Source organism: Chelonia mydas, chromosome 9, assembly GCF_015237465.2.
Source record: "Chelonia mydas isolate rCheMyd1 chromosome 9, rCheMyd1.pri.v2, whole genome shotgun sequence".
Lineage (NCBI taxonomy): Eukaryota > Metazoa > Chordata > Testudines > Cheloniidae > Chelonia > Chelonia mydas.
In genome coordinates this window covers 39,170,880-39,183,518 of record NC_057855.1, presented here as the reverse complement: position 1 = coordinate 39,183,518, position 12,639 = coordinate 39,170,880, and the positions used below count along the sequence as shown (strand labels likewise).

The following is a 12,639-nucleotide window of genomic DNA, read 5'->3' as shown; positions in this document are numbered from 1 at the left end:
GAAAAGCTGCTTTTTGAAAAGAGATAAGAAAAAGAGCAGAGAGTAAATAGCAAAGGAGAAAATGGTAGAAAAGTGGACTGAACAAGTCAGATGGATAAAGATACAGAAATGCGACAAGATTTAGAGAAAGACATACATAGCATTTTTAGTTTGTTTATGCTACAGGATTATTACTGTATTTGACTTCACAGGGACTAAAGAGCATGGCAGAAATCTGCTCAAGGCCATGAATGTGCATTTTGGACTCCATTTTCATATGGTGAGCTCCAACACCACTCCAATTGAAGTCAGTAGAGCTGCAGTTGACAACCAGGCCCTTGGGATTTAAGGAGAAAGGGTTTGAATGAGAAAGGGTAAAGCTGTGCAGAGTGTGATCTATGAAATGTGTATTGGGCTACCACATCTCTCACAAAAATATGTTTGGTTCTTTTAAAAAAATATACTTTGTAATGCCTTGCTTAAACTAAAAGGAACAATATGTAGTCATCAGTGAGTGGGGCTACATGGAAGAAACAAGGCCAATAAAAATGGACCAGAACATGATCTATCGATTTTGTTTCTTTTTCTTTTTCATCCTTGTTTCATCCTGCTAAGTGATTATTTTTAACTGTTAGTGATGACAAGTGACGTTTTAACTGTTAGTGATGACTGTTAGTGATGACAAGCAGAGTTACTACTGTGGACAAGATGCCCAGTTTAAATATATATGTTAGAATCAGTTAATGCAATTAGTGAATGCTTGTCATGCCAGCATACCTTAAAGCACATAAACCAGTATTTTTCTAACCACTATACCTTCAAATGACTAGTGATGTGTCTCAGTGCTAAAGGCAGGGTCCTGCAACAACACAGCAGGGTTACTGTCCCCATCAATTCTGACATATGCTCTTTCAGTCAAAGAAAACTCTTGCATTTTCCCCCAGAAATTCAATGCCATCTGATCACATCAAATCATAAAAAGGGTCCAATGTTAATCAGCAAAAATAGAGCTGTAAAATTTGCGGTAAAACCACTTTTATTCCCTATAATGCAGTCAAATTTTACCATTTGTAAGGGAGATCTATTAATATTTCGTGCTATGTAATTTCCAAAGTGCAGGTTTTATTTTTCTAAAAATTTTTCCATCCTATCTTTCTTAGTTAACTTTGAATTTTGTTTGAATGATAAGTTAATTAAGGCTACTGTAAATAAATATACTATAGTACAAATTCACTAGGAGGTAATTCCCCTGCACTGCACAACTGGCTCTACTTCAGAGACCCCCAGAAAATTTCCCAGTAGGGTCTTTATGTTTAAATCTTTCATCTGTGAGTGAAGATTGGAGACCCATTTCTACAGCTCTTACTCACAGTGGGCCAAATTGTCAGACCTTCCTCATATTGCTTAGTATCTTACTTGGGGGGGAGGGGAATCCAGTAGGACTAAACTTCCCAAGTAGGCCTAAAACTTTGGTCAAGCTAACTGTGTGTGTAAAAGCATAAGTAGAGGCTGAAGAAAATTCCATTGTGGAGTAATTGCAACAGAACAGCTTAGGAAATGTAACCTAACCGCAAAGAACAACCTGTCAATAACAGGAAAAGCTTGTTTTGCTATACCCCAAATAAGGAAAACTACTGTTGGAGCCTGTACTATATGCCAAATAAGGAAAAATGCTGTTAAAGGAAGTGTGCTTAACAAATTGTGGTTTTCAGCTATATAAACTCCTGTATTTTCTGCTTACGCCGAGCAGCTATGGCTGACTCTCCCTGTATACGTATACTTGAGTAAAGTTCCTCAGGCGTTTCTGATTTCAAACACAACGTGTGGTTAATTTTCCGCCACATACTATACACATAACCCCCACTGAATTCCATAGGCCTGTTTGTGGAGTAAAATGCTACTAAGACCTTGATCCTGCAAGATTTATACATATGCTCTTTAAAGTGACACACTGTGAGTGGTCTGTGTAAATAATACCACCAAAATCAATTGGACTATTAACAGGGAGGATCAAGGCCTTAAGGTGAGTAACTGTAAGAAAATGTGGCCCAATGAGTAGCACTTACACTGATTTCATGAGAGTAACTATTACTCACCATTAGTAAGGGTTAAATAGTCAGGTCTTGAATATGTAGCAAAAAAGATACTAAAAGGCATGACAGTTATATTTACTACAGAAGTATTCAAAAACCTATCTAAATATTTCATTAAACACTACACTAAAAGAACAGTCACTTGCACAGCCCAACACCCAGAATGAAAATTACCTATGCAACTCACTGCTGGCATAATTATTTGTGGATACCAAATTATACATGCAAAAATAGCAGATACCAATTATTAACCACCACAAATAGCTAGTACTCTCCTCTCCAACAGGTTTTTGCATCTAAGTGCTGTACAGAAAGCATCTGAAAACCAACATTTCCTAATGGTCACCAGGGAAGGTGAAACTATTTCTTTTCTCATTATTATTTACAGCAAGATACTTGAGATTAGAGCAGGGATCGGCAACTTTTGGCACATGGCCCATCAGGGAAATCCGCTGGCGGGCCGGAATGGTTTGTTTACCTGCAGCGTCCGCGGGTTCAGCAGATTGCAGCTACCACTGGCCGTGGTTCACCATTTCAGGCCAATGTGGGCTGCGGGAAGCAGCACAGGCCGAGGGATGTGCTGGCCACCACTTCCCGCAGCCCCCATTGGCCTGAAACGGCGAACCGCAGCTAGTGGGAGCTGCGATCAGCCGAACCCGCGGACGCTGCAGGTAAACAAACCGTCCCGGCCCGCCAGCGGATTTCCCTGATGGCTTGCATGCCAAAGGTTGCCGATCCCTGGATTAGAGGATGACATATTATACAAAGCATGAAAACCAAAAAGGATGTTTAACTCTTATATGTAATTTCTCATTCAAGGTTTGTGCCTGACTATGTCAGAAATTGGCTGAATAAAACAAAAGACAAAATAGAATAGGTGGGATTTCTCCATGATGAGTGTTTCTAATCCACCCAGTTTCCTTATGCTAGCTCTGTTGAGTCACATCCTCACACTCACTGAGAAGAACAACTAAATAAAGTCTCACACCTGTTTCAGTGACAGGGGAGGAAACCCACTTTGAAGCTATCCAGGAACAACAGTGACTAGTAATGTTAGTTCAAGATACATGTTTAATTTACCTTATTAGAAAAGAGTAAACATCATTCAAACTGTAATTGAATTAATCTGACATTTTGGATTAGGATGATTTGCATAATTGCTGTGGAAAGGACCTCTGCCCCCTGGTGTTAAACCCATTCTCCACAAACTGTGTTTTTGATCAGTTAATCAGGTTGCCTGCATTCACAGATAATAGCCTAATGGCTCATGTCCTGTGGATCCCCTCACACAAGAAAGATTGACTTGTCCTCAAAGAAAACATGAATATGTTTGTGATATTTTTATGCAATAAAAGGGTAAAAGCCATAAACACTGGCCACGCCATGCTAGGCAGCAGAAGGTCTGATACCATGCGTAACAAGAATAATAAATGGTGTCCTTTTAAAAAATAGTTGTAGGAAAGATGTGGAAAAGGGGAGAGAGAAATGAAAAGAATCCTTAGTTTTTATAAAGAGCAAGGAAAAGCACAAGAAGTGAGGAGAGGGACCTTTTAGAGCCAGTTCATTTCTGTACTAGTTAACTTTGGACATTACATCTGCAGGGTGTGTGTGTATTCAAAGGGGCTGTTTTTACTTAAAATATATAATACTTCTGAATATGGTGTAATAAACGTTCCAGAAATATTGTTCCACTGCAAACCTACACAAACTATGTTCTACAAATTAATACCAAAAGGTCATTTAAGATTCATTTGTCTGGGACCCATGGAAAATTTGATTCAATGCAGATTAGCCAAACAATTTTCAAAACATTACTTTAATGTTATAGCTGATCAATATAGTAGTCTTAAAAGATTGGAGAATTAAATTATCTACTACCATAAAGTAATTTGCAAATGGTGATTTTTATAACATTACTAAAAAAAAACCCTTAAAAACACTCATCTGTTAAAAGGAAGAGATAAGATGGGTAACAAATGACACCACAAATAGACTGCTACTGGAACCTAGCTAAGACCTTACTCGTATCACATTAGAACACGAAATGGAAAAGTTTAATAATTTTGCTCAGACCAGCAGTATAAATATACACAAGCTAAGAAACACCTCTCACTGACTAAATGGCAAATATACAGCATTTTAGTTACAATTGGTGTATCTGACCCTAAGTTCTGTTGGTTTCAGAGTAGCAGCCGTGTTAGTCTGTATTCGCAAAAAGAAAAGGAGTACTTGTGGCACCTTAGAGACTAACAAATTTATTTGAGCATAAGCTTTCGTGAGCTACAGCTTACTTCATCGGATGCACTCAGTGAGGACCCAACAAACTGAAAAGTAATGTCATGTGATAGTGGTATCATTAAGGTGTCTTTCCTCCTGCACAAAACTGAAATATAGCTTCCTTTTGGCCCCCACGCACTACCCCACTCAGTGCTTATCCCTGAGACAGGGAAAGTGAGGAGAAGCAGAGATACCACCTTAGACTAGATTAGCAGTCTCCTGAGGATGGTGACAAGCTGCCGGAGCAGCCTAGAGACTAATCCAGGGATTGGCAGCCTTTGGCATGTGGCCCGTCAGGGAAATCTGCTGGCAGGCCGGGGCGGTTTGTTTACCTGCAGCGTCCGCAGACTCAGCTGATCGCAGCTTCCACTGGCCGCAGTTCACCGTTCCAGGCCAATGGGGGCTGTGGAAAGCGGCAGCCAGCAAATCCCTCGGCCCACGCCACGTCCCACAGCCCCACTGGCCTGGGACAGCAAACCAAGACCAGTGATAGCTGCGATCGGCCAAACCTGCAGATGCTGCAGGTAAACAAACCATCCCAGCTCACCAGTGGACTTACCTGACGGGCCACGTGCCAAAGGTTGCCGATCCCTGGAGTAGGCACTCATAGCACTGCCTATAAGCAAAGGGCCTGTGAAGTCGATCTGACTATGTGTAGAGAGGAATGACTAAAGGCCACATGGGAGAGAGGGAGACCTCAGCAGATGAAGAGCAGGCTATCAACATGTGACAGATGCTGAAAGGGGTATCTTATCTCTGTAGCACAGCAACCTGTACTGCAGCCTGGGACTAAAGTGTGCTTCACAACACAATGGACATCACTCTGCTCTCTCTTACATTGGTTTTACACTAACATTAACTCCAATGACTTCCATAGAGTTACACTGAATTCACTTCGTGTACTTAAGTGAGCTGCAAGTCAGGCTCAGTGTCATCCTGGAGTGAGTATGCAGGCATGCTGGTGCAACTGAACTCCCCCGTGTTGTATTCATCATATAAGAATTAGCCCAGTATCAAATTATAGTTGTAATTTGTACCACATTGACATATCAGGGCTGACAAGAAAGGGGGTTATTAAACAGTCACGTTAAGGAACTGACAGAAAAATTCTCATTAATTCAACCTCAGCACAACTTTCCAATCAGCAGGGAGTTTGTCTTACAAGTGCAATTTATACCAAATTTAAATAATCTCCATTTTGCTAAAGATTTAAGGAGCACTGCTCCTGATCCAGAAAGAGTAGTTAGCTTCAGGAGAAGCAATTATGCACAAGAGACCACTCTGCGCTAAATAAACTACATCTTTGAGAAGTTCTTTCTACTTGTCACAAGTCAGGGGTGCATTTCCATGATGGATATCCCCTCCCCCCCCCCCACACACACACACCTAGAAAGGATTAATAGAGGATATGGATTAAGCACTCTTCTCAAGATTGTGCGTTATCATCTGTCCTTCTGCAGGCTTTGAGCTCCTGTATCTTCTTTGCAACCCCTTTGCTATCCAAGAATCATCACTTTAGTTTCCAGTTATCACTATGTGTAGTGACTATAAGCATCAGAAAAAGTTTGCATGCTTCCCACAGAGCAATATACAACAAGGCACAGTTGGCTCATAGTAGGGCTATTTTCCTTTCAGAAACTCAAGAGTATTGCTGAAATAAAAATAAACTACAGACGAATGAAATGGCTTCAGCCCTTTGTCTCAAAATTGAAAGTCTGCAGACTCAACAAGTAAGCCTCCTTTGAGGGTAACAAGGAAGCACCTTTGGCATATCTGGCACATAATTGATAAGTTCCGTGCTCATTTTGCACCCCAGATGTTTCAAATGTATTTGCAGACTATAAAGCTGCCTTTTCACTAGTGTTCTGTGACCAGACCCATTTCTTAGCATGGTTTAAGAGGCCAATTTATAAACAGAAAATTAAAGATCCTTACCAAGAGATTGCACCTATGGGTTTAAAATCCCTATAATAGAACATGCCAAAACCCAAAAAAGTACAATTAACACTCAACAGCTGCTAAAGTACATTGGAACAGGTGTTTTAGAAAAATGCCTGATATAGCATTTGTTCTTTGCTGGAGCACAATAGCCAAATGAAACAACAAAGCCTTGAAAGTTAGAAGTCAAAAAAGGAAATTAAAAGTTTACCTGTTCTAAAGTTTAATTATTTTTAATACTTTTGAAAGTGCCTGATTTTTTAAAGGAATATTTAACGGACATTTGTAGTGATAGGGCCAAATTATGCTCTCAGACACATACACGTGTGTAAATCCAGAGTCAATTCACTTATGTCAGTGTAGTGACTCTGGATTTACCTTTGTGTACATTATAGCAAAATCTGGCCAATGGTCCATAATGTAGACCCACTGGGCCGAATTCTCTTCTCAGAGCAACAGAAATCAGGAGTAACTTCACTGACGTAAATGACATTAAACAGTATAAAACTGGTGTGACTGAATGGAGAATCAGGCCTATTGTTTTTGTCGTTTAAAAACTAAACAAACATCCAAGCTACATGAGAAGTAGATGCCTAGTACACAAGGACTATATGTCATAGAAATATACAGTCTGTGTCAGGAGCTCTACAATGTAATTTAAAATATGATAATCTCTATGGTGAACGCACATTAGCAACCCTGAAAGAGCCCTCATAAACTCCAGCAGACAAATGGGACTTCACATATACATGGCATACTTTATATGAAGACACAGAAAACGTGTGCTCAAATATTAAGGATCTAATTTAAAGTTAAACTTGGAGTCTAAATTTCCTAGCACAAGTTCTTAACACTAGTGTACAGCACACTAACTCAAGAGCTCTTGATCTATCCAGTGCCAAAGGATTAAATAAAAAAAAATAATAATACAAATTGTTTGCCACTTATACACTTTTTCCAAATAAAAAGTTGAAAAAAGTCTCTTACATTATCTAAGAGGTCATGAATTTCATAGCGTTACAGTGGTTTATATACCTGTAACAGGTTACCCAACAAACCTATACGCAGCCTCTAAATACTCTCTTGTGGCTGGATAAGACATGGATTATGAAAAAACAGTCTGCAAGATTGGGATTTTTTGAGGGGTCAAATCGCAGCCCCATCCAAGGATTCAATCAGATTTTAATCCTTGGAACCTGAACTACAAAAAAAAAAGCATTTATTACCAAACTTTTCTCACCAGTTTCAGTATCTGCAACAGGCATCAAGATATCACAAGTGAAACCTATTCACAGAAGACTAAAAAGTTACACTGGTCTAATATCTCAGGGGTTCTCAAACTGGGGGTCAGGACCCCTCAGGGGTTCACGAGGTTATTACATGGTGGGGGTCGCGAGTTGTCAGCCTCCACCCCAAGCCCCGCTTTGCCTCCAGCATTTATAATGGTGTTAAATGTATTTAAAAGTGTTTTTAATTAATAAGGGGGGGGTCACACTCAGAGGCTTGCAAAGTGAAAGGGGTCACCAATACAAAAGTTTGAGAACTACTGCTTTATCTGATGCTGAACCAGTTCCAAAAAGACAGATGCACTACTGACCTTTTAGCCGCGGATAACTCATGTACACTCAAATCTAGAAACAAATGCATTATTATAATGGGATAGCTGAAATTCCCTACATTGAAATGATTTAAAATATTTATTTCTATAATTACTAATTAACAAGTATTGTCTGCTAAGTACTCGTCAGAACTGAAATGAGAGAAGAAGCAACTAATCAGAATCACATGATTTTTAAGGTCTGATTTTACACAACCTACCAAAGATAGAAACTTTGATGAACCAGTACAAATGCTTTTAGAACCAGTACATTTTCCCAAATAGTGCTCCAGAATTTGTGATCTGAAAGAAACACTTATATCCTTGTTATATAGAACTCTTTATCTGCCTTTTGAAAGTGATTGAAACTAGAGTGAAGAATTGGAACCTGATATTGATAAACAGAGCTAGAAAATAATAGGGTGAGACAGCACGGTTCTTTTATTTATCATGTATATTGTACAATAACAAAACTCCGCAAGTGGAAACACTGTAAAATAACTAAACTTGAGTAAATCCTGATTCCTGCCTGATTGTATACAGCAGTTAGGCAGACCTCTTTCAGCAAACAATCCTTGAGCAAAGTTTGATCTAAATATGTTAAACACTGTGTATATTATAAGTTAACCCACATTAAGCACGCTTTAAGTGTGGCCTAACCCTGCTCCCACAGAGCTTGATGCTACATCATTGAAGTCAGTGGCAAAGCTCCCATTTTATTTAATGGTGCAGGATGACAGCCATTGAGCAGTTAGGCTAATGCAGAGAGCATTTTTGAAAATTCCACCCTGAAAGGCCCTAGCTTCCAAAGTGTTTTCAGAATTATGCAAGGACTTGATGACATTAACTTCTTCTCATATGCAGATGTATGCATACAATTAACCAGCAGATTCTTTGGTGGCATTTCCTATTTGAAGCTGAACCCTAAAAGCAGTAACACCTTTGTGCCAATGTTACAATATGCACAAGCCTTCAGGTAAGATATTATTTTAAGAAAAACTCCTTGCATTTTGAAGAATGTAAATGACTCTCATCCTTGCTCATACTGAATGATAAATAAGGATGAAACTGAATCTCTTTTTTGAAAAAAAGAGATGGGTTTTTAACATAATAATTGACAGAAGCAATGAGAAATCCTTTCTACAAAGGCATCATCCTTTAGGATTTCTGACATTACTGCTAGCCACTGATTGCAATGAGAGCTAGATACACTTCCCTACAGAGGAGTACAAAGGATGATATATTCAGTAATTATGTGGGACTTGCTCCTTTCCACCATGGAAATCCTTCCAGAGAGCAGAGTCAGGGACAGCACTGCCATCCACGGGCCATAGGCAGCTGTGATGAGGCAGGGGACTTCAAAAGATACTCCTTGCCTTTGGCAGATCCACCAAGGTCTCCATGGATCTCCAAAATCACTCTGGAGTCTGAGCCTGAATCTTCACTGGGGATGGGGAATAATCCACATAGTGAAGCAGAGGGTGAGCCCTCCATTTTTACAGTGATATTTTTGCTTTGATCTCTATTTGTCACTGTGTGTAATTCTCCACACCTTTTCAATAATGCCATTTTGGTTTTTTTAAATATTTTATTCTTCCGTCTTTATGATACTTTCATTGACTGTTTTGACGAGTGCATCAAGGTGGAAGAGGTGCTGGACGAGAGAACTTTGTGAATTAAATTGTAAAATGAGTTTAAACAAATCAACAAAAGTATCACAACCACAACATGCCCCTTTGGTACTTTTAGTTTTCATCTGATTGCCAATGCAGAAGAGAGAGAAAGAGTATTATTTTAACATGTGCTTTAATATTAAGCGGACACATATTACTAGGTATAGCAGTTCATAACGACAACTGGTTTTAACTACTGTTACTATAAACAGGTCACCTGTGATATTACAAAACAGTTGCACACAACTTCCTGATTAGCATCATTTCAATAACTCAGTTCAGCGTTGAGTATTTCCTTAGGCAATTCTGTACTTACTACAGAGAGCTTAGATGTCACTTTAGTGGTTTGGTCCTACCATTTTCAGTCTTGATTAGCATCAAGACATAGAATTAGTGACCCTCATGGCTGCTCTGAATACAGTAGACACTGTTATATAACATGTGGAATGTAACAACTGGAGGGGGGAAATCAGCTGCAGAAAGAGTACAATTAAGAACCAAGTTAATGAGCCCTGTCAAAAGTTTTAGCCCTAAATATTATTTAACTTAAAACATGGCTGGTAAGTTTTCTGAACATTACATCTCTAGATTTTTTCCTAGGGGGAGGGAAGGAAACTAACAGTCCAGTGCTGAAAAATTACTCATGTTGCCATAGTACTTGTGAGACCTACAATATCTGTTTGCGGTGCTTACTCTGCAGCAACTAAGGGCAGGTCTACACTTAAAACGCTGCACCAGTGCACCACTTCAGTAAAGACTTGACCTAATACTATTCTGAGAGCTGTGCTAACATAATCAGTGATGTTGTATAGACATATTTTGGTATGAGATACCTTGCTTATTCATTTCCATTCACAAAACAGAAAATAAAATATTTCCTTTAAGTGGTATAAAGAAAAATGTAAGCTAATTAATTATAATAATAATACCAAGATCTGATATAGCATTTTGCATCAGTAGATCTCAAAGCACTTTACAAAGGAAGTCAATATCATTACCCTATTTTATAGATGGGGAAACTGATGCTCAGAGAACTGGAGGGACTTGCCCAAGGTCTCACAGCAAATCAGTGTCAAGTTTCCTCAGTCCCAGTCCGGTGCACTGTCCACTAGGCCATACTGCTCTGAACAGAAATCAGAGCCGTGTCTTAGAAATAAAATGCAGAAAAATCCATACATTTAATAAAAATATTTGGCAATGTCTCAGTATATGCCCATTGACTAGTATAACAAATTATATAGGTAGTAGACTCCCCTTGGATAATACAGCTTAAGATGCAACATACTACCACAAATCCTTGATGTACAATATCCAAATATTACTTATATTGGAGTAAGGTAGAGCACAATTTCTTTATCGTCAGTTACATTAATTAAACCTCAGTCAAAGGATCCAGAGTTGTTACCTACCCTTTTCTAGTTATGCCTCTTCATGTCAATAACAAAGCAGAGTAGAAACCAAAGTTTCTGATTCCAATAATGGCTCAGAATGGTGGAGGAAAATTATTTAATTCCTTCCCCACGCCCTCAAATCTCTCCTGATTACCATCATACACCTTCTCCCAGGGGGCAATTTATAGTCCCTGTAGTTCCTACATTAAGGTACCTGAGCTAGCAGCATGGAAAAGTTTTCCTTCTAGGAATCCTCTTGTTTTAAAAAGTCAAGAGTCACACTGGCCACTGTATCCTAGTAAGAACGACCGTGAAAGTCCGAGTAAATGTGGACTACTGGTGTGCTAATTTCTTTCGGAAACATTATTATTGATAGGGTCTGTAGCTCAGGAAAGCTTATGCTCTAATAAATTTGTTAGTCTCTAAAGTGCCACAAGTACAGACTAACACAGCTGCTACTCTGAAACCTGTGACAGGGTATTGAAACACTATGTATTCAAACTGCAAGGCTGCCTTCACTTAGAAGCAGAGTTCATCATGTTTCATGCTAATATTTTTGAGATTTTCTTTCCCCCTCATAACTACCTAAAACCCTGCGGAGAGAAAGGGCGACTTCCCCTCAAATTCCATAATAGGACTCGACATATAGACTGCAAGGGAAAGTAAAGAAACCCTCAGATGCTGCTTTTGACCCAAGGCAATGTGTCAGGAGCAGTCAGTGATGTGCAATGAGCCGGGAAGGTGCAGCAGGCTGCCCATCTTACCCTCACCCCAGCCCGGCCGCGCTGCGGGGAACAAGCTACCGCTTCACCCAACATTACTGGGGGCTCCAGAATTGTCGTGCCTGAGCCCCCCAGGCTGCCGTGATGGCCAGTGGGTGGAATGACCCTTTTAACCACGGGCCCCTTCCTTCGTCTCCAGCTCCCTCCTCCTCTTCACCTGGGCGCGGGATGGGGGAAGCTCAATCCACCCGGCTGCAGCATCTCAGCTGACTTCAGTGGAGTTACACACCGGGGATGCATCTGGCCCCGGCTGCCCAGAGTTGGGAGGATCGGGGGAGGGGTGTCCATACATAGAGGGGAAGCCCCGGCGTAGCACATTTCCAGCAGGGTTTCGTTAAACGGTGGGGGCGAGTATTTAAAACAGCAACAGATTGTACCGAGAGCCGGGCAGACCTCAGCCCCCGGGGTTACTCACCGGGCAGCCTGCCGCCGATGATCTCAGCGCGCCGCTCCGTCCACACGAGCCAACTTCACTTGGCACCGGGGCGCTCCCAGTGCCGCGCCACCTTGCAACGCGGCGCCCTTCCCGCGCCGGCGAGCAGATGCTCTGGGCCCCGAGCAGGGCGGCTCCCTAGGAGCGGGGTGGTGCACACGCGGTGTGAGCCGCTGCCCGGCCAGGCAAGCCCGCGGCTCAGCCCCAAGCCCAGCAGCCAGGCTCACCTCGCCAGCCACGGCAGAGCTGAGAGCTGCTGCTCAGGTCCAGTCGCTCCCCCAGGGTCCTAGCGTCTGCCCGGGAAAGGAAGCAGGCAGTAGTCCGGGGAGCGAGCGGACAGAGCTTCCCACCAGGGAGCAGCCCCCCTGGAAACGCCTCGGTACAGACTTGCTCTTGCCGCGCCTCGAGAGCGAGCTGCTTGTGAACGCGTTCCCCTTTCGGCATGGGACGCCTTCCCCACCTAGTCCCCAAAAGCC

At 41.3% G+C, this 12,639-nt stretch overlaps 1 protein-coding gene across 1 annotated transcript in view; it reads right to left on the bottom strand.

Annotated features, from left to right (window-relative positions):
* Positions 1–12,337, bottom strand: part of SPSB4 (splA/ryanodine receptor domain and SOCS box containing 4) — a 309,660-nt gene extending 297,323 nt beyond the window's left edge. The window contains exon 1 of the mRNA XM_043522644.1: positions 12,146–12,337. The gene's annotated coding sequence lies outside the window, so the exon portion shown is untranslated. The remainder of the gene's footprint in view (positions 1–12,145) is intronic.
* Between the last annotated feature and the right edge of the window lie 302 nt (positions 12,338–12,639).